The sequence below is a fragment of the Dendrobates tinctorius genome, unplaced genomic scaffold (assembly GCF_039654945.1).
Source record: "Dendrobates tinctorius isolate UK_male_01 unplaced genomic scaffold, ASM3965494v1 ptg000046l, whole genome shotgun sequence".
NCBI classification, from domain to species: domain Eukaryota; kingdom Metazoa; phylum Chordata; class Amphibia; order Anura; family Dendrobatidae; genus Dendrobates; species Dendrobates tinctorius.
In genome coordinates this window covers 19,466,465-19,493,032 of record NW_027361714.1, presented here as the reverse complement: position 1 = coordinate 19,493,032, position 26,568 = coordinate 19,466,465, and the positions used below count along the sequence as shown (strand labels likewise).

The window sequence follows — 26,568 nt, the reverse complement described above, 5'->3', positions numbered from 1 at the left end:
ATTTCTTCTTGAAGTTTCCAATATACCAGGCCATTCCTTCTTCAGCTTGCCTGTGTGCTGTAACATTTCTTCTCTAGCTTTCCTATATGCCTAGCTATTCTTATTAAAGCTGTACTTTGTGCTAGACCGTTCCTTTACCAGGTCTCTTATGGACCAGACTATTCTTTCCTCAATGTTTTATTTTTTTTTTGCCATACTACTCTTTCCCAAACTTTCCTTTGATCATGATAACTCAGACTACTCCCAGTGCTGCTTCAAAACTTCTTTAGGGCCACGTATAACTGTTAGAATCCACAGTTTAGAAAAACTCAGGGCTAAAGTAATTCTCCAGTGAAATGAAGTAATTACAATTCGCACGACAGGTGATAAGTTTTTGATCGGTTGGGGTCTGAAGCCTGAGACCTGCCCCATTCGCAGTATAGGGAAATCTTATCCTTTTTAGAATATAGCAGCAGAGCACATGCTCGACTGCCTCTCTATTCAACCTCAATGGGGTTGCTGAACACAGTGCTTGGCTTCTTTGGCAACCTCATAGAGAATGGAATGACCAGCGGTCGAAATATGTACTGTTACTCTATTATAGCAGGAACAAAAGTGCCCCGTCAAGGATAAAAGTTCTCCATTCTGCCAATTGGTTTGAGTCCCAAGTGGTTTGACCCCCACCAATCAATAAGTTTATAACCTATCCTTTGGATGTGTGATATCTTGTTTTCACCACAGAACCCCTTGAATGAATAAGATTTCATAAACATATTATATGGCAAAAAACATAATATAACCTATAAAAGCAAGTCAAATGTAAGGGACAAAACAGTAGATTTATTTTAAAGTACACAATAATCACTCAAACTTTAGTTTGCTTTTTTTAAATGCTACCTGTCAAGGAAGGCTAGCTTTAACGATGCCTTTTTCTTCTTATGTCCACTGTAAAAATTTTCAGTGTCAATTAGTACATCAGATAGCTAAAATATACAGTAGTGGTCACAAATGTAAAAAATTTACAAATACCAATAATCAAGCTAAATAAAAGAGAAAAACAAAACAGATTAACAACTATCACTTTGTAAAATAGCCCAATCAACCTATCAATGATTTGTGACATTAGAACTACAATAATGTATTAACAATCAGTGAATGATACCTCTGCATTGCATTTTTTATCATTTTATTATTGTAAAATAATTTGATAAAACATAATACTAATTCTTAACTAGAGCAAATGTCTTCAGCAAAATAAATAAAATTACTTATTCAAAGAAATGTAATCCATTTTGAAACGCATTTTAATTTCAGACAGCTATAATTTTATAATAAATAGTTAATTACAAAATATAATCTTCAGTTGATTCCCCATTAATCAGCATTACCTTTGCTTTAATAGTGTAGTTCATTATACCTATTCATAGAGAAGCTCCTGCCTTTCTCAAATTTGACGGTAGGATTAATTTCAGCAGAAAATGTAATAAAGTTTCTGCCATTCTCATTTCCTTATTCATATTCAGATAATAAAATGTAAATTTATATTTAGTGTTCACTCTACTTAATGTTTGCTACAAATGCATGCCGTTCATTATTCAATTCCTCATACATCGTGTGTTTAATTTGATGTTACTGTAGATATGGAAATAAAGCTAATATAGCTACAATGTCATTTATTACCATCAGTAATCTCTCTACCAGCTTCAAAAGAACCTGTCATTGGATTCACGCTGACCCAACCAATGGCCATGGATTCAAAAGACGACCAGGGACTATAGGGAGAGATATGATTAATCCAACGTGGCCCCTTGATGGCTTTTCTAACTCTGGAAGAACCTATAAAATAGCTGGAGAAGCCAGCTGGGGTCCGCATAGGACTAGTCATAGCTCACCCTTCCCGGACAACTGTTCAAACTAGCTTTCTCTGAAGTGCAAGGGCATTTTAGAGTAAACCATACCTGGCTATGATCACATAGCCAGGATCTGATTCATGCTGCCCGCAGTTTAGGCAGTACAAATCTAAAAAATCTTGATTCTAAGGAAATTTGGTTCATAGTGAAGTTATTGTCAGTAAATGAAATAGCCCTTATTATCCTCTGGGGTCTATCTTTCTAGAAATAAAAGTAAAATATTTAGGAAACAAAAAACGCAAATAGGGTCTTACCTCACTGATTATTTCCAATTAATGACAGGGAGCTACTCACCTGATAGCCCAGTTTGAAAGGATGTAGAAATCAGCTGCTGCAGATCCACAGGTCGGTAAGACGACCTCTCAGACACGGTATAATAGATAAATGTGGATATTATCCGCGCTGCTGTGACAAACAAATCCAGATATCGCTATATACACTGTGGTGGTTTATTCAACGCGTTTCAAAGTCTATGACTTTTTCTTCAGGAACATTGCCACAGAGACTTGTGAAGACAGTGATGTTACAACGCTTATATACATTCCAAACTCCAAAACCGGCGCCAAAAAGACCTACTGACGTGACATCTGGTGTCAGAGTTCACGGAGTGATGGCACATATTTGATTTTTATCTTTTTAGTGATAAAAAATCTCTCTCAAGGAATATAGAGATCCGATGTTGTACTAGGTACAAATTATATAAGTAAATAAGAAAAACAAAAATCAGAAATCTTATAATCAAATTTTATTATTAAATTTTATTATTACTTTTTTTATTTCATTAATACATTTTATATAATTTTTTTAATAAAATATTTACATTTTTGATTAATAAATATACACTGGTTACAGCCTTATAGTTAGTGGTGGAAATTTATCTTAAATTAAATTACTGGTATATACGCATACAGTTTCATCTCAGGTTACATTGTTCTGACTGAGAGTGTGGCACAGACAGATGGCTAGCTGAATGGTGATGAGTTCATATCCTTTAGTGAGTTCTTATCCCGTCTTCATCAGATTGAATTTTTTATTTTCTCCATTCCTTTTGGATTCTGAAAAATGAATGAAAATTTTATTAGATTAATTTTAATAGTGAAATTAACTGTATATACACATGCTGGGTCGGAAATTGTTCAATTGTATATCAAATATGTGTCATCACTCCATGACATGAGGGTACTCGTGATTCAAGTGAGCTTGAAACAAGCCCGTAGTTCCCCTGAATGATCGCCACCACCAGTTATTATGAACAAACACCTCCCCCAATTAAATACACTAGACATCTAATGGATTTAATGGCCACAGCAGCCTTTTATTAACAAATATTACAAACATTTTATTTAACATTTTAAAGCCAAACATTTTTACCATACGAGGTGGTCCTCGAAGCCCCAAAGTTTTAAAGCCACCAATTCTCAAAAAAATCCACCTTGGCCCCAGGTTGAGTCTTACCCCCAGCCGCTCATCGCCAGCTTGGAAGCATACCGTAATCAACCCTGCCAAACCGAACCCATCACAGGTCCCCTGATTATCCATTCCACGGGATTAATTCACCCCGTCCACTTAAATTCCGCCATAGGGAGTCCAGGACCTGTTAAGATCCCCCCACCAATTCACCATTCCAAAGATCCACCAACTTCGAGGACCTCCCCCCACGCCCTGCTGCTGTGACAAGAGCAACATAGAGTTAAAGTCCTCCCTGCACACCTCACTGAATTTAAGAAACGACCAATCCGAACAAAATAAATAAAAATTAACCCCCTAAAATGAAAAATGACCTAGAAATCCCCACTCCATTAACCAAAACAAAAAGGGCGGGTGGGTGGGAGCTTCTTCCTTAGTAGCCGGGGTACCTAAAATGACTCCCAATCTAAGATGGCCGGACCCTATACACCGGCCCTCTAACCCCCCCAGTCCAACCCCCTCCCCGATTTAACTCCTCCTCTCATCTAGAGCCACAGAACCCCAAAGCCACACCTCCTCAAGTTATTAACCACTAAACCAACCCAGATCCTAGATGCTCACCCTATTCCCACTAGACCCTGTCATGTCAGCCTCCCGGTGAGGCCAGGGGTCCCGTATGGCTTCTCTTAAACTCTGACACCAAATGTCACATGGCAGTAGGACCTATTGGCACCTGTTTTGTACTTTGGAATGTATATAAACATTGTAACATCACTGTCTTCACGTCTCTGTGGTATTGTACCTGAAGAAGTCATAGACTTTGAAACGCTTTAAATAAACCACCAGAGTGTATATAATTATATCTAGATTTGTTTGTCACAGCAGCGCGGATAATATCCACATTAATCTATTATATCCTTTCTAGAAATAAAGAAATACTCATACTCTCCATACAGTTTGCCTGTCAGGCCCCTTTACTAAGCACCATCACCTCTCCAGTCCTCGTTGCATCTTCTAATCACCGCCAAAAGAAACCATATCCTGGGCCTCTTAAAGCTAGGCCGGTACTTCTGGCTTTAACGAGGCCCTGCGCAGTTCTGCAAATGTGCGCTTCAGGTTGTGGCACATGTCATGACATCATGACAGAGTGACCATAAGCACACCTCTGCAGAAACATCCTAGGCTGCATCAGAGCCGGATGTACCCACCTAGTGTGAAGAGGACAAGGATTTTTGAGATTGTGGCAACAGTATGAAGATGCAACGAGGACCATAGATGGTGAAGACCAGAGAGTTATTGGAGAATTGAGCCTTAAGATGAGTAAAGGTTTTTTTCATCTTTAATCTTTTGGCCCTTTACAGTTCAGCAATATAGTGGCCAGTTGTCAACAACCTTGCTGAATCTGTGCGGTACCAAATTGCAAAAAATTTGCTTCTTGTGAAAGAATTCATACAATTTCATATGAAAAAATGCTCATCTTTATTAGGCATTATTCTTTATTCATGGCAGTGTTCTTAGGGAAAATTGTGAAAGAATCCCCTCCATTGGATAAAAACCACCCACACACATGAATGAATGGTCTCTGGAGACTTGACAGGCATGACACAGGACTCAAAGTAGAGCTCATATTTTCTTCTATAGACAGTCATTCTTCCAGATATCCCAAACAGTCTCAAGGGGGCTTGGTCAGAGAAAACAACTTTGCAGCAAAAGCAGAGATTGACAGTCGAGGACTTGGGTAAAGTTATTTTTTATTAGCCTGTTATTTTCTTTAATGAGGCACATCTGGAAGAATGATTTTTGCCAAATGAAACTACCACTAATAAAAAATTATTTCTAAACATCCTCCAAGAGCAAATTCTCCCAACTTTACATCAGCAATTTGGTGATGAACAGAGTATTTTCAAGCATGATGGAGCTCTATGTCACATGACAAAATCGATAACTAAGTGGCTTGGCAAAAAAAACATTGATATTTTGGATTCATGTAAAGAAAACTTCCTAGATCTCAGTCCCATTGAAAACCTCAAAAAGTAGGTGAACAAACAAAAACACAGAAATTATGTAAACTCCAATCACTGATAAGAAAATAGTGTATAAAATTCAAAGCATATTTTTCAAAGCCTGTGTGAAGGAATACTACTTTTTTCAAAATTTAACTATCCTCTAGGCATTGCAAAATTATGAATATTTGTAATATTCTTCATTACATAATAGTGCTTCTTTCTCAACCATACACTATGTTGCATTACTCAGTTCATTCTCCTTTCAACTTGAACCAAGGGTACCCAAATAAGTAGACAAAGTAGGCAAAAGTAATGTAATCAAAGAATATATTTATTTATTTATAAAAAGTGGTAATGGGAGTAATACACCAAAATTTGTGCCCGTATTTAGGAAAATATTTCTGAAACGCGCATCGGGGTTGCGCTGTAGTTGGCACCAGCAGAATTTAAAAGTATGGCCCTTTTTATAGTTGTCATTGTTGCAATATATTTTCTGTATGTGTTTTACTATATCTAGTGCTATTTAACTTTACTCAGCTTCCCCTTTCCTTGTGCACACTGTCACCTTTTGATGATACATTTGGTTATACACCTTTTTGAATTTTTTGGTCTACTAAGGCTAGTTTCACACTAGCATATCTTCAAGCAGTGCACGGTGCTGCTAAGCCCCGCCCCCTGCCCTCCCCCTCTGGTCATCTCCTCCCTACTATTGCACACGGCTGCATGCGATCTGCGCACCCTATCTTTAGCATAGGGTGCGCAGACCGTGTGCTGGCAGGATTTTTGTGTGTGCTGCGCACTTTTGAAGGTGCGTCGATGCACGCCGAACGCAGCATGTTGCATTTTGGTGCGCTCGGCGCACCTTCAAAAGTGCGCAGCGCGTGCAAAAATCCTACTAGCACACGGCCAGCTCACGGTCTTCGCACCGTATGCTAAAGATAGGGTGCGCAGATCGCATGCTGCCGTGTGCAATAGTAGGGAGGAGATGACCAGAGGGGGCGGGGCTTAGCGGCGCCATGCGCTGCGTGTAGATACGCTAGTGTGAAACTAACCTTACACTTTTTGCACATAGCACTTTTTTGGTCACATATTTTCTTGATATCCCTTTATTATATCTACTTTTTATAGTATTTTGATTGATTATATTCTGGGGTATTTCCTTAAACACAGCCTTGTGGTATATACTGAGATTCTTGGTCTCACACATTTTTTAATATTATTCTTTAAACATGGGGAAACATTGATTTTTTTAACACTTTTTAGTTATATAAATAAAGGGTCTTTTATATTTAAACATGAAATATACTGTATGTATTGAAATAGCCCTGCAGCATAGTATTTGGGAGAGATGGAAGCAAAATAAGATAAATAATTATAATACAATAATTCTTAACTTTGCAATGATTTGATTAAATATACAAAAGATTAATTATTCAATAAGCATCATCAGCTACTTGTGTAGTTCAAACATAACTTTATAGAGAATGCAAAAATAGCAGCACATAAATCTAAAAATGGGTTGTTTGCATTAGAAAATGCATTTTCTACTTATTAGGGTTTGGTAATCTTGATTTATTTTATTGGAGTCTCACATTCAGGATCTTTATCAATTAGTCAAGCAGAGAAAGAACATAGCTTTCCTTTTTCCTGGCAGACAGCAGCTCTGCGTTCTACTGATAGACTATTTAATAGGCACAATGTTTTACTTGCCACTATGGTAACTATTAGAGCTAATTTTTTTCTATTCTATTTTATTGCCACCAACCCTAACCAAAGACTAACTGCCAATCAATGTTCACAAACTATGTCTTGCTTAAAGGGATTGTCTTATTAAAGGGACTGTGTCCGCACATATTGACTGCTTAAAATAAGTCCAATTGCTCGGTGCTTCACGACGGAGCCAATCATTTAAATACATCTTTACACCTGCTCATTTTCCCTCTATCTCCACTCCTCCTTCTTTGATCGGGAGCTCTGGCTTAATAGAGCCAGAGAATAGCAAAGGTACGGGCAACCAAGCAGGTGGGAAGGTGTATATATGACTGGCCTCAGAATGAAGCACTGAGGGCCTGTACTTGGCTTGAACAGTTATTTTGTGTTGATGGAGTCCATTTAATGGCAGCCTCTAAAATTTGACTGTGGCTTATGATACCACTATTAAATATGTAATTTTGCCTGGTGATGAATTGATTTGGTAGGCCTTTTCTTTGTAGAGTGAAATTATAAAGACATAATTTTGTGATCAATTAAATGAATGGCCTTCCAATGGAATACATGGATCACTCCAATCTGCTCATGAAAACTGATGCTTATCAATGCTTTCCTGTTTACGCGAGTGAAGGGAATCCCATGAAAGGAAGTTGATTACATTTCTGCCTGTTATTGAGTATTGCAACCAAAAGGCATATGGATGGAAATATCCGTACCTCCTTGTGCTCATGAGATACCTGCCATATGAAAATTTGAAATACATTTTTAAATACCATGCAGAAGCTCATTGTATTCATTAGGTCATCAATATTGGAAAGGCTTTATTATGCAATGATGTAGGTCTTCTAAACTAATATTCAAAGACTATGATCTTTTACTACCCATATACATGTACATACATTTTAAATGTATTCTTCATCCCATTTTGTCAACGCTTGCTGATATTTGTATTCCTCCTATGCATTTTTAACAGTATTTTAATTGATGACCATATCTGGGTTTCGAAAATGCTTCGTGCAATTGCTAACCTATTTCATTTAAGCCTCTCTACTAAGAAAACCTTAATTAAATTACAGTCTTTTGAAAAGAAGGTAAGAAATTGAGCGTTATCCACTTAAAGTAAATTGCCCACCAAAGATGTTTAATGTGTACTGTGCATTTTCACGCTAACTGGTTTAAAGGATATCAATACTTTCTTATAGAGCTGTTAAACTGTAAAAATCCAATCGTTACTTAACAAATGCATAGATTCTTTTGGTGGCTACTTCTTTATGTAGCACAGGTAAGTGTATAAACATCATGATAGTAAAATCATTTTAATTCTCCTTTGTTTAAAGGGGTACTTTCATTTCAAAGATCCCGTCCCAATATCTAGTAGGTGTAATAATAATAATAATAATATTACAAAATACCTCCAATTAGAAATGTTCTTCTGATTACCCTATGTGCAGGGCATTGTAATAGCTCAGGTATCGATGGTTATGACCACTAGTGTCACGCTTGTGGATCGTGGACCCACTATGCCATGGACGAGGGAGAAGTTTCACTAGAGCCCCTGATGGTGGGGTTGGACACCAGGTGCTACTCCAGGACAGATCTCGGTATCACAGCAGCTGACCTCACGGGTCAGGACAGTAGAACGGACTAGGAGTCCAGTGCAAGACCGGATATGGAGGAAATAGATATAGCTGCTCATTCAGATGGGACAGAAACTGGAACGGATACTGGCAGCACGGGATTCAAGCTCAGGTACCGCTGGAGCGATTTCAGGGTTTGGGTACCACCAGAACAGTTTTGAGTTCAGATGCTGCTGGATCAGTTTTGGATTAAAGTATCACCAGAGCAGTTTCAGAATCAGGTACCACCGGAGCAGTTTCTGGTTCAGGTACTACACAAAGTTTCGAGTTTCGTCATCATTGGAGTAGTTTCGGATCCAGGTACAGCCAAAGAAGTTATGAATTCAGGTACCACCGGAGCAGTCTTGGGTTCAGCTACCACACAAACAGGATGGGAACAGGAAAACAGAGCAGGTACTGGTACAGGTTAAACTGGACTGGCACTGGGAATAGATCAATAGCTAGCAGCATATAGGCTGACTAACTACAATTGATTCTCAGGCATCTCCCAACAGGTGAAGGTGCCTTAAGTTCTAAGTGTCTCCCAGCTGGGGACACTTTGGGAGTTTGAGCGCAAACTTTTTAAGAGACAGGGAGTGCGTGCACACTAAGCATGTTACCAGGAGATTTGCGAGGCATGTGCAAGCCCTGGTGCACATTATCCGGAGCAGAGGACACTGTAGGGCGGCCTGGGCGGTGAGTCAGTCAGCATCCCTGCCAGGTGGGATGTGCAGAGTCATGTAGGGACACCGGCATTACAACTAGCAACTAACTAAAAAACTGTCACTACATGAGTAGTCGTAACCATGGATACCTAAGCATATAAGTGCTTAAAGGGAACCTGTCACCTGTTTTTTCAGCTATAAACTACGGCCACTGCTTTTCGTGGTTTATCTACAGCATTGTAGAATGCTGTAGATAAGCCCCCCGATCTAACCTGAAAGATAAGAAAAACAAGTTAGATTATACTCACCCGGGGGCAATCTGGTCCGATGGGGGTCGCAGGTCCGGGTCCGGCGCCTCCCATCTTCATGTGATGTCGTCATCTTCCTTGCTTTTTGTCATGGCTCCTGCACAGGCGTACTGATCTGCCCTGTTGAGGGCAGAGCCAAGTACTGCAGTGCACAGGCGCTGGGAAAGGTCAGACTGGACCACCCCGGTTGAGTATAATAAAACTTGTTTTTCTTATCTTTCAGGTTAGATCGGGTTCTTATCTATAGCATTATAGAATGCTGTAGATAAGCCATGAAAGGGAGTGGCCGCAGCTTATAGCTGAAAAACGAGGCGACAGGTTCCCTTTAATGCTTACCAAAATCCTACAAAAAATGCAACTTTTAAGACAAAGTGCTAACATGTTTCCTTTGTTTTTCCATTATCATCATCTCCATGAATGGTCCTGCCATCATCATCAATAGACACCTATTCCCAGTACTGTGATGACCCCTGTTTACCACCTGGTAAAGACATTCTGCCTGCAGTGTTTCTGTTCTATTAACCATTTGTGCCTTTCAGTTGTTTCTGACACTGTCTATGTAGTGTATACACATTCAGTAGGCATACTGATTACAGATACTAATGACATGGCATGTGTGCATAAATTGACAGCTCAGCTACAAAAAAAATTAACACTTTTTTTGTTTTCTGCAAAACTGGTGAAGCATTTAACTGTGCAAATTGATATCAGAAGATCAATCTTATGGGAACAAAATACTAGCAGGAGATGCTAGAAATTCTGGTGTTCATCGAGTTGCGTACTGTATTAGATCCACTTGGCATATTATAATCCACAAGTACAGAAATAGAATATTCCCGGGTGACCATTTATGGTTTTGACAGCAGCTGTGATAATCTAATGTATGACTCATTTAGTTATTTAAAGGGGGTTTCCATTCTTTTGCAACTCATTAATTTTTGTCCTAGTATTTTCCACAAGGTTTATTAAAACATAACCACTTTATTTAGTCATATGTTTTATCCTCTTGGATTTTATATAATGCTGAGGAAATAAAAAGTCTATATGACTTTGAAAACAAATGACTATGATGGTATAGTATGAACTCTGACTGATGAGCATCCTATTTCTGCACTGTAAAAGTAATGTACATAGCTGGAATATGGTTGTGTGCAATAAGGCCAACATGTACCTCATTTTTTAGATTAAAGGGAGTCTTTCACCTCCAATATGCTAACTACATCACTTATACATGTATATAGGGGACTTAACCCCCATAGAAATCATGACTATAGTATAACATTTATTGGTTTACTTGCTATAAAAATACATTTGCATACTGAGCACTGCCATATCTTGACTCAATCAGTGGTTCTGAATGGACACTGGGGTCAAACTCACATAGTGTCATTGATGACTCTCGAAACTTGCTCCTGTCTACAGTACAGCGCACAGCGGGGGCTGCAGACAGGAGCTGGTACTGAGGGCAGAAAATATGAGAATGTGAAAGCTTTTCAGTGTCCATGTGGAGGAGCAGAGCAACTGATTGTCACATACATCTTGATTGACAGCACTCAGCTCAATCAATGGCTCTGGAGCTCCACACGGACATGGCAGTTAGACTTTCACAGTGTCATCGCAGGCTCTCAACATTGGCTGCAGCGGCCTCTCCGCACCTTACTGCAGACAGGAGTGAGATTAGTCCATGCAGAACTGCTAATTGAGTTCAATCAATAGAGTGCTTTCAATCCAGATATGACAGTACAACATATGCATATTGGGAGGGCCTAAGGGTACACTGAGCCTTTAGCCATACCAAGAGTGCATCAAAGTGCCATCATTTGCTTACAAAATATATACATAATAGATAGAGGCCCAATGCTATTGCATCAAAAGGGGGGTAATGTCACGATGGCGGCAGACTTTGCGGCATTGAGAATCTCCCCCCCATGTGCTCACCCACCTATCCACTCTCTCTTTCCCCATGTGCTGACTTCTCCCAACTGTGCTCCCTTCTTTGACCTCTCTACTCCATGTGCTATCCCCCTTGTCTGGTGTCGCTCTCCTTCCTGTGCTGTGTTCTCCCCTCATGTGCTGTCCCGTTTGAGCTGTTTCCCCTCTGTGCTCTGTCTCTCTCACCACTGTGCGCTTTCTCTCTCCCCCATCTGCTGCCTTCTCCTCTCGTGTCATCTCTTCTTTGACCTGTGTACCCCATGTGCTCTCCCCCTTGTCTGCTGTCTCTCTCCATCACTGTGCTCTCTTCTTCCATCATGTGTTCTCTTGTTTGAGCTGTCTCCCCCCTATGTGAACTCTTTCCAATGTGCACTCACTCCTCCCCCTGTGTGAAAATGAAAGCAAAGTAGGTAAAGGTAACATTTCAGGCGCAGTAAATCAGACCGTCACCATCTTTGTGCAGACAGCTGCGGTCACATTAAAACTGCGCATGTGCTCCTCCTGTACAAAGATGGCATTTGGCCGATCCCAGTGGCGGCGTGTTCGTGACGGTGTTCCGCTGGTGGTACCACACAAGAGGCTGCGTATGGCGTAAACAGTGTGCATGTGTGGTGCGTACAGCATATACAGAGTGGGTGTGGGTGTGTGGTGCATATGGCGTATACAGTGTGTGTGGTGTGCATGGTGTATACAGTGTGTGGTGCGCATGGCACATACAGTGTGTGTGTGTATGGCGTATACAGTGTGTGTGGTGTGTAGGGTGTATACAGTGTGTGTGTGTGTGTGTGTGTGTATACAGCGTATACAGTGTGTGTGGAGTGTACGGAGTATACAGTGCATGTGGTGCGTATGGCATATACAGTGTGTGTGTGTATGGCGTATACAGTGTGTGTGTGTGGTGTGTAGGGTGTATACAGTGTGTGTGTGTAGGTGTTGCAACGGTGTTCCGCTGGTGGTATCGCACAAGAAGCTGGTGCCACCAGCAGTTTCCATATTGAGGCACCCATCACTTGGGTGTCCCAATATGGCGGTCGGTGAACTTCCGCCGCTTGGAATTCTGGGATCTGGACACATCTGGACGGAACAGGATATGAAGACATTACAAGGTAAGTATATATTAGATTTTTATTTTGGGAACCAAACTGCTAAAAGCTATACTACAGGTATGATTTTTATATAGGCTAGGTTACTAATATATTATGTCTGTGTAAGTGGTTTAGTTAGTATTTTGGGGGTGACAAATGCCCTTTAAAGTGAATCTGTCAGCAGATTTTCGCTATATAATCTGAGGACAGCATAATGTAGCAGCTGAGACATGGATTTCAGCAATATGTCACTTTCTAGGCTTAATGCTGTTCTTTACATACAATGAAGGTTTTATCACTAGCAGATTATCACTGCTAGGAACACAGCAGTGCACGCAAGCCCTGGTTTGACCACACATTGTGCTCTTGTTAAGCAGCTTACTGTCAATAGGCAATGTACACATAAAGTTGTGGTTGCAGCTAGGTCAGCTTTCTGAGCTCTGCTACATGCTACATCTAAAATCTCTGATTGTGTCAAAATTGCTGCATCCAGTAAATTTACGTGACACTTTCTTGGAATAAGAATTTCATTTGTTACATTATGCTGCTCTCAAATGAGAAAACCCCAAAGTTATGAACTGGGATATAAACTGGTGTGCATGCAAAGTGTAAGCGCATGATCACACTAGCTGCATTCAGCAGTTTATATCCCTGTTCATACCTTTGGGTTTTTCTCAGTCTGTTTGCATCATGTGCATATAAAAGGTTTAGCCTTCTTTCCTATGAGCCGTTCAGCCCACTAGTTGGGCCGAGTCCTTCTCAGCTCTTGTCCACGTGCATGTCACTTAATAAACTGTAAGGTTTTTAATATTAGAGTTAGGACTGTCCCAGTTATGGTCACCGTGGAGTGGTGGGATGGCTTTTGCATTTTTTTTAATCAAAAAACATGTTGACTAAATACCCTATCTTATTTTTAATGCACTATGCTATTAATTTAATTTAGTGCAGGGTATTTACTCGCTATGTTTTTGTCTTTGTTTTTTTTTGCTCTCAGATGAGGCAGAAAAAACCTGGTGATAGATTCCCTTTCATACAGTAATGTCCCATAACCACCATTAAATGATTCAATCTATATGGAATCGTATACAGCTTCTAATAACTGTGTGTAAAAAACTGTTCATACCAAGAACAATAACAAGAAATCAGAATAAGCTCGCTATATGTCTTTTTTCAATGTTACAATATTGGTAGTTTATTCTTAGGAATGTCCATTGCTGAGGGATCAATTGCCAACAGTCCGACAGAGCAGCGCTTTATGGTTTACTGGGTACACATATTTTATTGTTGTGACTGTGCCAGGTACTGGAGCTCAATTCAATTTATTTAAAGGGAATCTGTCAGCAATTTTTTAATATGTTATTGGAGAGCAACAGGATATAGGGGCAAAGAGCCTGATGCCAGTAATGTATCGCTTACTGGTCTGCTTGGTGTAATTTTAATAGAATACCAGTTTTCTTCATTATAGATTGCGACGCTGAGCTCTGTATGACCCCAACCCAACAACTGTCAGTTTCATGCTTACGCTGTGCATTTTCAGCAATCTGCCAATTAGTGGTGGGTGTGGAGTTACATAGATTAGCCTGACTGACTTGCACTTGAGACCTAGTCCTCCAGTTATAATCTCCTGCTGATAAAGCACTAATTCCATTTAAACTACAGCAAGTGACACATCCCTGGAATTAGGCTTTCTGCCCCTACATCTTGCTGCTCTCAGATTAAATAGCAAATACCCAAAGACAGAATCCCATTAAATTAGATTCAGATGCACCAAGCTGCATTACCAGGAACAGCTAGAACCAAATAAGCATAATGCTTAGTATTAGTGATGAGCGAACGTTCTCGGATAAGGTGTTATCTCATCACGCTCGTGTGCTAACTGAGTGACTTCGGCATGCTCAAATAATATGTTCGGGTCCCTATGGCTGCAAGTCCCATGGCTATTGAACATTGACAGCCACAACACATGCAGGAATTGTCTGTTAGGCAATTCCTGCATGTGTTGCAGCAGTCTAACCGCTGCGAGACATGCAGCCGTGGGGACTTGAACATATTTTTAAAGCACACCAAAAACTCTTGGCAAGCACGCAAGCATGGTTAGATAGCACCTTATCCGAGCACGTTCGCTGATCATTACTTGGTATATAACAACATTTTTCATCCCCTTAGACAATTAAGTGGTCGAGGTTTACCCAAATTTGGACCTGAGAAATTAATATTAACGGCCTGTTATAAAGAGAGGATGAATTAGAATGTATTTCAGGAAACCCATTAATGCAATATTAAAGGGTGCCTATACTTTAATTTTTTTAACATTTGACCAGACAAGAAATGCTCTGCAGATTGCTAGCGATCTATGTCTTTAACCCCTTTCTAACATATTGTTAGGGGCTAGCGGAACGCGCCAAATAATTATGATGTTAAGAGGTGTGTTCACAGTCATGGGTCCACCGTGCAGAGATGTAACCTGCTGCTAGGTAATGGCGGATAATAGCACGCTCGGGTTACCTCACCCGGAGTGTACGAGGCAAACCCTGTTACTTCACAAGGTCGCACTAATATGATATGAGCGCAAGCGATGTGGTCACAGAACTCTGCCCAGAGGCACGGAGTCAGAGTCCTTCTAGACCCACTTGCGCACGGGGCTGCTGCAGCGGCTCTAGAGAGTGATGCTAGGAAAATGCTGTGCCCTGTTAGCTGTCACAGGGTGCAGTGGATAGACTTGTACCGCACAGAGGTATAGGCGATATGGAGGCACTATGGCGCTAACCTTTGTGCTTTCACTGGAGCACTGTGGCACATGCTTTGCCACCATGAGGCGCTGACTCAAGCTAAACTAACCCTAGCACATACGTATCAAAGGAAGGGGTTATTTAATGAGTCATTCACCAGTTCCATGCATCCATCATCACTCACACAAGTCTCAACAAAAGTCTATCTTAGCGCATGGCCAAGCAGCCCTGCGACCCTTTTATAGCAATGTCATTCCGGGACCTTCCTGATGGTCCAATCCGAGCTGGAGAAGGACCTGAGCATATTTACTCCGATCTCCAATGAGAGATTGTCCCATGGGCATGCTCAGTGGACCGAAAAGAGGACTTAGTCCCTGGAGTAGCTCGCTGCTGACCAGTATGCGTTACTATAGCTGGACCAGAGGTGGCATCAGCAACCAAACCCACAGTGCTGGTCTGAGCAGAGCACCGGGATTGACGAGTCTGCTGAGCAGCATCCTCTGTGGCCGGAGAGGAATGGGAGACGGGCGAATGCAAGGCTTGGGATTCCTGCTGTGCAGCGACAGGAACCCGACGCCTAACACATATGATGCACTATCCTGTCCATGTGCCCTGGGCACGTATGCCCATGAACAGGATGGTACGTAATCGCGATCAGCTGCACCCATGGGGAAGCACAGCTGATCACGGCCGGGTGTCAGATGATTCTCACGGACCACTCCCGGCAATTTAACCCCTGGTACGCTGCGATCAAACATGATCGCTGTATTCCGGTGACTTATGGAAGCATCACGCAGGGAGGGGGCTCCCTGAGACCTTCAGACCAACACGATGTGATCGCGTTATTCTGAGGGCCTCTTTCCTGCAGGACCCTGGATCCAAGATGGCCACAGGGTCCTTTCGGATCCTGCAGGGAGGTGGCTTGTCAGTGCCTGCTGAGAGCAGGCATCAGCAAGCCTCCTGCACTGCCTGTCAGAATGCTGATCCAACACAGTGCTCTGAAAAGTGTCAGATCAGTGATCTAATATAATACAGTGATGTCCCACCCTGTGACAAAGTAAAAAAATGTGTAAAAACATTTTTAGAAATTCCTAAACAAAGAAAAAAATATTCCCCAATAAATACATTTCTTTATGTAAAGAAAAAAACAATAAAAGTACACATATTTAGTTTCGCCATGTCTGTAATGACGCGCCCTATAAAACTGTCCCATTAGTTAACCCCTTTAGTGAACCCCTTAAAGAAAGGGCAAAAAACAATGCTATATCATCTTACTGCCGAACAAAAAGTGGAATAACACATGATCAAAAAGACGGATATAAATAAACATGGTACCGCTGAAAACATCATCTTTTCCCGCAAAAAACAAGCCACCGTACAGCATCATCAGCAAAAAAACTAAAAAAGTTATAGTTTGCAGAGTAAAGCGATGCAAATATAATTATTTTTTACATGAAATTGTTTTTATTGTATAAAACTGCCAAAACATAAAAAATGATATAAATGAGGTATTGCTGTAATCATACTGACCCGAAGAATAAAACCGCTTCATCAATTTTACTAGACGTGGAACGGTATAAACGCCCCCCCAAAGAAATTCATGAATTGCTGTTTTTTGTTCAATCTGCCTCCCAAAAATCGTAATTAAAAGCAATCAAAAGATGTCATGTGCCCGAAAATGGTATCAATAAAAACATCAACTTGTCCTACAAAAAATAAGACCTCACATGACCATGTGGGCCAAAATATGGAAAAATTATAGCTCTCAAAATGTGGTGATGCAAAAACTATTTTGGGCAATAAAAAGCATCTTTTAGCATGTGACAGCTGCAAACATAAAAACCCGCTATAAATAGTAAATCAAACACCCCTTTATCACCCCATTAGTTAGGGAAAAATAATAAAATTTAAAAAAATGTATTTATTTCCATTTTCTCATTAGGGTTAAGGTTAAGGGTAGGGTTAGGGCTAGGGTTAGGGCTAGGTTACGGTTGGGATTAGGGTTAGGGTTGGAGTTAGAATTGGGGTGTTTCCACTGTTCAAGCGCATCGGGGGCTCTCCAAATATGACATGGTGTCTGATCTCAATTCCAGCCAATTCTGCATTGAAAAAGTCAAACGGTGCTCCTTCTCTTCCGAGCTCTGCCATGCGCCAAAACATTGGTTTTGCCCCACATATGGGGTATCATTGTACTCAGGACAAATTGCACAATAACTCTTGGGGTCCAATTTCTTCTGTAACCCTTTGGAAAATAAAAAATTGGGGGCAAAAATATCATTTTTGTGGAAAAAATATGATTTTTTTATGGCTCTAAGTAAGGCTAGTTTCACATTAGCGCTTTTGAACGCACCGCCGCCGCTAAGCCCCGCCCCCTGTCGCGCCTCCGCCGGTAGCTCCGCCTACCGGCGCATGACGCTGCATGCGTCCTGCGTCCCCTATCTTTATCACTGGGGGCGCAGGCCGTGCGCAGTATGCATTTGGCGGCGCATGCTTCCTTTTGACGGTGCACCGACCTGCGCCAAACGCAACCTGCTGCAGATTGGTTGCGCTCGGCGCGCAGTGAAAAAGGCGCATGCACCGCCAAACGCATACTGCGCACGGCCTGCGTCCCCAGTGATAAAGATAAAACTAGCCTTATAAACTTCTGTGAAGCACTTTGGGGTTCAAAGTGCTCACCACACATCTAAATAAGTTCTTTGGGGGGTCTAGCTTCCAAAACAGGGTCACTTGTGGGGGGTTTCCACTGTTTAGGCACATCAGGGGCTCTCCAAACACAACATGGTGTCCGATCTCAATTCCAGCCAATTTTGCGTTGAAAAAGTCAAACGGCACTCCTTCTTTTCCGTGCTCTGCCACGAGCCAAAACAGTGGTTCCCCCCACAGATAGGGCACCAGCGAACTCAGGACAAATTGTGCAATAACTTTTGGGGTCCAATTTCTCCTGTTACCCTTGGTAAAATACAAAAAAATTGGACCTGAAATAATTTTTATATGAAAAAGGTTAAATGTTCATTTTTTTAAAACATTCAAAAAATTCCTGTGAAGCACCTGAAGGGTTAATAAACTTCTTGAATGTGGTTTTGAACACCTTGAGGGGTGCAGTTTTTAGAATGGTGTCACTTTGGTTATTTTCTATTATGTAGATCCCTCAAAGTGACTTCAAATGTGATGTGGTCCCCCCAAAAAATGGTGTTGTAAAAATAAGAAATTGCAGGTTATATTTTAACCCTTATAACTTCCTAACAAAAAAAATTTTGTTTCCAAAATTGTGCTGATGTAAAGTAGACATGTGGGAAATGTTACTTATTAAGTATGTTGTGTGCCATATTTCTACGATTTAAGGGCATAAAAATACAAAGTTGAAAAATTGCAAAAGTTTCAACATTTTTGCCAAATTTCCATTTTTTCACAAATAAATGCAAGTTATATCAAATAAATTTTACCACTAACATGAAGTGCAATATGTCATGAGAAAACAATGTCAGAATCACTAGGATCCATGGAAGCGTGCCAGAGTTACTACCTCATATAGGGACAGTGGTCAGAATTTTAAAAATTGGCCCTGTCATTAATGTGCAAACCACCCTTGGGGATAAAAGGGTTAAACCTCCCCTTTGATTGCTCAAAAGATCTGTCCATTGTTCTTCTCCTTCATGAGGGCAAACACACAGCAGGGTAACAGGCCACAGTGTCCTGATTGTTGCAACTAATCTGGTTTTAGGTGTCAGCTTCAAATGTTCACTGGGACAATAATATATCGGATTGGAAGCAGTGGGCTCCCAGACCATATTTCTCATTCTCTTCGGTCTGACACATGACGGACGTCTAATATCGCATCTGTGAGGTCTTACTTTAAGTAAAGATCTACTAATTCCCATTAAGCACACGGTTGCCACTGTTTGTATGAGCAACATCTGTTTTAAACAGCTGCTTTACCTTGAGTTTACAGAAAGCATAGATAATCACCAGCAAGCAGCTGCTCCCAAATACACAAAGCGCCTCATGTTTCACAACTGTCTCACGGAAAAAGTGTAATTGTTGCCATCAGAGACCAATCACTGTGCAGCTCTCTTTTTCCCAGAGCATCTTTGCAAATAACTGCTTGCTATGGGCAACAAGAACGCATGAACAACACACTTCCTGTGAGATCCATTTGATTATCTACTTTGGTACTTTTACATGCTCCATTGATTTCTGGAGTTTTTACAGCATGCTTTATCATGGTGGCAAAAAAATACATTTTTTATATGGAAATGTAATATTTTAAATTAAGCAAAGTGTAATAAGATTATTGGGACATAATCAAATGTGAATATTCTCATATATAATTATGGGGTTGCTTAATTAGAACATTATTATAACTCTGCATTTAAAAATAGCATGGAAAGTTTACCTGCAGTCCCATGTAAAAGTAAATAAAAGGCTCTGTATTCACATGCACATAAATGTAATTTTATAAACAGAAACCATACTACTGAGAACAGAGAAACATTGTATGTAATATGAAGAATAACTCTAAAGATGCACAACCAAATGTGTTTAATAAGCGTGCTACATGAGCCAAAATTAAAAGAAACAATAAAAGGAAGAAAAAGCAATGCATAAAACAATGAGCACACCTAGGTATAAAAAGCATATTTTATTCAAAACCACAATTCAACACTCCATGATTAAAAACAAAGTAAGGCTCGTTTCACACTTGCGTTTTTTGCGCTTTTTTTTGCGCAAAACATGCATGCGTTTTTTCCTATTCTTTACATGGGTGCGCATACACATGCGTTTATACGCGTTTGTATGCGCATGTGTTTTTTTGTAGTGTGCGCTCAGGCGCACAAAATGCACTCTGTTGCATTTTTTGAGCGTCCGACTTGCCCCAAAATGCGTTTTTTTTACCCAACCACCCACTAAAGTCTATGGGTGCGCTGACGTGCGCATGGTAATGCGCACGTCAGCGCAAAAAAAGCATGCATTTTTTTAAAAAAGCGCACAAAACCGCAAAAAATGCACAAAAACGCATGATGCATTTTTCTGCGCACGGTGCGCAGCGCAAAAAAACACAAGTGTGAAAGTAGCCTAAAGTGTTTGCAACCCTGACATCCTTGTGGGCCTCCATCAATTCATTTTCAGATTGCTAGGCAGATGATTAGAAGAAATATTGGCTGCTGGTTTTTGGCACAAGGTTAGATAAGGTTGGGATTCTAAGCTATGAAATTTGAATCATCTGGCCTTTCCTACCGATGATGGTGAACAAGCCATAATCCAAACACGCTAACTGAGGTCTGAAACCTTGGTCAAAGTTATCTGAGCACAAAATTCTTCAAAGATACCCAAATTTTGCATCGGCCATTTTCCTTTTTGTAATTTTTAAAATGTAAAAGATGAAAACATATTTTGTTTGCCTAATATACAAAGGAAATGTGTCATCTTTAACTTTAGGCCTTTTAAATATTATTTCATCTTGAACTTGCTTAATTGTTCACAATAACAGCAATTTTGACCAGGGGTGGCCAAACTTTTACATGCTACTGTATGTCATAGAAATTCCAGTAATTACCTTTAATTAGAAAATCATTCTCATTTCATCTAGAATAACCAGAAAATCAAAATAACCTCTATATTGGTACTCTGACTCCTGTCTTAAAATAAGAATATGCCAGGTGCCTGTCAACATGTAAAACTAGAAAGCTTTGTTATGGAAACAAGCTAGTCCATATGCTGGCTTGTGAGCCCTCGTGGGCAGGGTCCCCTCTCCTGTACCAGTTGGGTGACTTGTTTTGTTCAAGATGATTGTGCTTGTTTTTTTGTCACGAATACCCTTTTCACATGTAAAGCGCCATGGAATAAATAGCGCTATAATAATAAATAAAACAGTTGTGGCCAAAAGTATTGACACCCCTGCAATTCTGTCAGATAATACTCAGTTTTTTTCTGAAAATGATTGCAAACACAAATTCTTTGGTATTATTATCTTCATTTAATTTGTCTTAAATGAAAAAACACAAAAAGAATTGTCCTAAAGCCAAATTGGATATAATTCCACACCAAACATAAAGAAGAGGGTGGACAAAAGTATTGGCACTGTTCGAAAAATCAGGTGATGCTTCTCTAATTTGTGTAATTAACAGCACCTGTAACTTACCTGTGGCACCTAACAGGTGTTGGCAATAACTAAATCACACTTGCAGCCAGTTGACATGGATTAAAGTTGACTCAACCTCTGTCCTGTGTCCTTGTGTGTACCACATTGAGCATGGAGAAAAGAAAGAAGACCAAAGAACTATCTGAGGACTTGAGAAACCAAATTGTGAGGAAGCATGAGCAATTTCAAGGCTACAAGTCCATCTCCAAAGACCAGAATGTTCCTGCGTCTACCGTGCGCAGTGTCATCAAGAAGTTTAAAGCCCATGGCACTGTGGCTAACCTCCCTAGATGTGGACGGAAAAGAAATATTGACAAGAGATTTCAACGCAAGATTGTGCGGATGTTAGATAAAGAACCTCGACTAACAACCGAACAAGTTCAAGCTGCCCTGCAGTCGAGGGTACAACAGTGTCAACCTGTACTATCCATCGGCGTCTGAATGAAAATGTACTGTATGGTAGGAGACCCAGAAAGACCCCACTTCTTTCCCCGAGACATAAAAAAGCCAGGCTGGAGTTTGCCAAAACTTACCTGAAAAAGCCTAAAACGTTTTGGAAGAATGTGCTCTGGTCAGATGAGACAAAAGTAGAGCTTTTTGGGCAAAGGCATCAAATTAGAGTTTACAGGAGAAAAAAAGAGGCATTCAAAGAAAAGAACACGGTCCCTATAGTCAAACATGGCGGAGGTTCCCTGATGCTTTGGGGTTGCTTTGCTGCCTCTGGCACTGGACTGCTTGACCGTGTGCATGGCATTATGAAGTCAGAAGACTACCAACAAATTTTGCAGCATAATGTAGGGCCCAGTGTGAGAAAGCTGGGTCTCCCTCAGAGGTCATGGGTCTTCCAGCAGGACAATGACCCAAAACACACTTCAAAAAGCACTAGAATATGGTTTGAGAGAAAGCACTGGAGACTTCTAAGGTGGCCAGCAATGAGTCTAGACCTCAATCCCATAGAACACCTGTGGAGAGATCTAAAAATGGCAGTTTGGAGAAGGCACCCTGCAAATATCAGGGACCTGGAGCAGTTTGCCAAAGAAGAATGGTCTAAAATTCCAGCAGAGCATTGTAAGAAACTCATTGATGGTTACCGGAAGTGGTTGGTCGCAGTTATTTTGGCTAAAAGTTGTGCAACCAAGTATTAAGCTGAGGGTGCCAATACTTTTGTCTGGCCCATTTTTGGAGTTTTGTGTGTAATGATCAATGTTTTGCTTTTTGCTTCATTCTCTTTTGTGTTTTTTCATTTAAGACAAATTAAATGAAGATAATAATACCAAAGAATTTGTGTTTGCAATCATTTTCAGTGAGAAACTGAGTATTATCTGACAGAATTGCAGGGGTGTCAATACTTTTGGCCACAACTGTATTACTAATAAAAATTGGTGGACAGCAGTATAAACAACCTCTTCTTGCTTTGGTATTTATGGTATCTCCAGTATTAGATCAGAAAAAACAGTGTTAACAGCAGAATGAGCGGTCTTTTCTTACATCAGCATCCCTAATATCTTAAATATTTGATTTGAAAAACAAGGTGGACAGTAGTTCAAGCTGTCTCTTCTTACCTCAGGACTCAAGGTATCTGTATAATTACATGAGAAAGAAAAGGTGGACAGCAGTGTAAGCTGTCTTTTATTAACTCAGCACTTCTGATATCAGAGGTATTGGATTAGAAAAACAGGATGGACGGCAGTGTGAGCAGCCTCTTAACACACTTTGTATATCCAGTACTAGATCACAATAATAGGGTAGACAGTAGTATGAGCAGCTTCTTCTTACCTCAGCGCCCCTGGTATCTCCAGTTTTAGATCACAAAGACAGGGAGGACAGCAGTGTGAGCAGCCTATTATTACCTCAGCAACCCATCTATCTCCAGCATTAGGTTAGAAATACAAGATGTAAAGCATTTGTAGTAGTCTCTTTTTAACTCAGCACTCCTGGTATCTTAAGTATTAGATAAAAAAGACAGCATGGAAAGCAGGTAAAGTGGACTCTTCCTACTTCAGCTTCCTTGGTATATCAAGTATTAAGTCAGAAATACAACATAGACAGGAATGTGAGCAGTTACTTCTTACCTCAGCACCAATGGTGTCTCTATTATTAGGTTAAAAATACAATATTGACAGCAGTTGGGGGAGTTTCTTCTTACCTCAGCACTCCTGGTAGCTTCAGTATTAGATCAAAAAGACATTTTGAAAAGCTGTGTGAACAGCCTCTTCTTACCTCAGCACCACTGGTAAATCTAGTATTAGAGCAGGAATACAAGGTGGAAAGTAATGAGAACAAGCCTCTTCTTACCTCAGCACCACTTATATCTCTAGTATTAGATCATGAGTGCTAGGTGGAAAGCAGTGTCAGAAGCCCTTCTTACCATAGCATCACTGATATGTCTAGTATTAGAGCAGGAATACTAGGTGGACAACAGTGTGAGCAGCCTCTTCTTACCTCAGCACCACTGACATCTCTAGTATTAGAGCAGGAATATTAGGTGGACAACAGCGTGAGCAGCCTCTTCTTACCATAGCAACACTGATATGTCTAGTATTAGAGCAGGAATACTAGGTGGACAACAGTGTGAGCAGCCTCTTCTTACCTCAGCACCACTGACATCTCTAGTATTAGAGCAGGAATATTAGGTGGACAACAGCGTGAGCAGCCTCTTCTTACCATAGCAACACTGATATGTCTAGTATTAGAGCAGGAATACTAGGTGGACAACAGTGTGAGCAGCCTCTTCTTACCACAGCACCACTTATCTCTCTAGTATTTAGAGCAGGAATACTAGGTGGACAACAGTGTGAGCAGCCTCTTCTTACCTCAACACCACTGACATCTCTAGTATTAGATCCTGATACAAACTGGAAATCCATCTTCCTACATATAAAGGGAAGGGGAGGAACTTCCTACTGCACATGATAACAGGCACCTGTTATTAACATTCTAGGACAGGTTTCTGTCAGAGTAACAAGACATCGGCAATTTTAGTTCTATAGTGATCACATTGAGACAGAACTAATGAGGTTTGCTAATACAATCTGCTTAGCAATTTATTTATAATGATATTTTGTTTAGTTTTTTATTTTTGTGTATTCCAGAGAAACCATTTTAAGTGTGATAACTTGCCAATAGCGCTAGATTTAATTTATAAAAGAATTGTTTTTTGTTTTTTTTTCGGTTTATAGTTAAAAGTGTATTTCTATTGGGTATATTTAATTTTTATGTTGTACCACATCATAGTCTATCATTATATTTAGTGATGTAGATAATTTTTCAAACTCTTTCGCTAGGACATGAACAAAGTTTGATTTTTTTTATTGGTCCTTCACCCTCTAATTGGGTCGGCGTTGATAAATGAAATCATTAGTTGCTGAAAGGTTACCATTATTCTGCTGTCAGAAAGCAACATTAGCAAGTCCATCAGGAGGCAGCACACCTTTCTTAGCACTAGTGCCTTTTGTTGCTGTGATACTAACATATACTAAACACTGCGGATTACTCAGTAATGCAACTTCACAATAGAATAGTCACTTAGCTTCAGTTACAAGAGCTGAAATGTTTCATGTCTAGAGGTGTGTGCCATTAACTAGCACTTCTCATGCTGTCATCTGCACATATCGTAGAATATCCAGTAACTGCAACTGTTCTGTTCCTACCTCTCATGCATGCTATTTGTCCTAATAGGATCTCACCAGCCTGCTGCAGGCTATGCTTTGAAGGAAGCTGAAAGCCTTCTAGGCAAGGACCATTCAGAATCTTTTTGCACGTTTTTTTGAGAATGGCTTTACGTCAAGAATGCACTTCAATAAAATATCATAACGGATGATGATAACATATGGCGTTAAGAAATTCAGTTTCAAGCATTATTCATGAGCACGCCGCTATATGGAATACTCACTGCTTTGTATTTGTTACTTATGGATGATTTTGTGCCATGCATGAAACTTCTAGTATAAAATGAAATAGGGCCTTTTTTTTAGAATGAAATAAGAACTCCTACATCTTGTCTTTGCCACATTCGGGGAACTTGTTGCATAGCTACAGTGAAGGAAATAATTATTTGATCCCTTGCTGATTTTGTAAGTTTGCCCACTGACAAAGCCATGAACAGTCTATAATTTTAAGGATAGGTTAATTTTAACATTGAGAGATAGAATATCAAAAATAAAATCCAGAAAATCATATTGTATAAATTCTATAAATTTATTTGCATTTTGCAGTGAGAAATAAGTATTTGATCCCTCTGTCAAACAAGACTTAATACTTGGTGGCAAAACCCTTGTTGGCAAGCACAGCAGTCAGATGTCTTTTGTAGTTGATAATGAGGTTTGTGCACATGTCAGGAGGAATTTTGGTCCACTCCTCTTTGCAGATCATCTCTAAATCATTAAGATTTTGAGGCTGTTGCTTGGCAACTCGGAGCTTCAACTCCCTCCAATTACTCATTAAATTGATACAAATAAGACACTAGCATAAATTGTAAATGATTAGATGATAGGATTTCAGTTATTAAATGCTATTATTGTACAGCTGCTATATGATTAATGACCAAGTTCACATTTTAAAGTAGATATTTCATCATCTTAACTGGAGAAAATGACAAAGTGCTTTCAAAAACAAGCAACTTTACAAGTTACTTACTATAAAAAATCCTTTCTGTTCTAGAGAATGGAAAGGATTAAAAAATGTATTGCTTTCTGGTTCCTACCAAGGTTGTATAAACCGCAGGTATCACCAACAAACTATTGCTAAAGAGCTTGTAAATGCTGCTCTGAAGCTGCCTAGATCTGGCCAGCTTGAATGCTAGTGCACTCCTTAGATGCTGCAGAGGCTAAGCTGCTTCTACTTGCAGAATTGGAAAGCACATATTTTGGGCCAGCAGAAACGTTGGCACTTGCCTAAATTTTCAATCAGGAGCACAAAGCTCCCTGGCAAGCATAGAGCTGGGAGGCAGAGGACTGGTGCTCTCCTGAGCAGCTAAATTATAAAATACTTTTAAGCATTGTAGTAAATTTTACATGACGATTTTGATTATGTAGTTTTTCACAAGTAAGAAATGAAAAGAAAAAAAACCTGCAGAAATTACTT

At 40.1% G+C, this 26,568-nt stretch overlaps 1 protein-coding gene across 1 annotated transcript in view; it reads left to right on the top strand.

Moving 5' to 3' along the window:
* The window catches only part of TRDN (triadin), a 477,806-nt gene that overhangs the window by 68,914 nt on the left and 382,324 nt on the right, over positions 1–26,568 (top strand). The window lies entirely within an intron of this gene.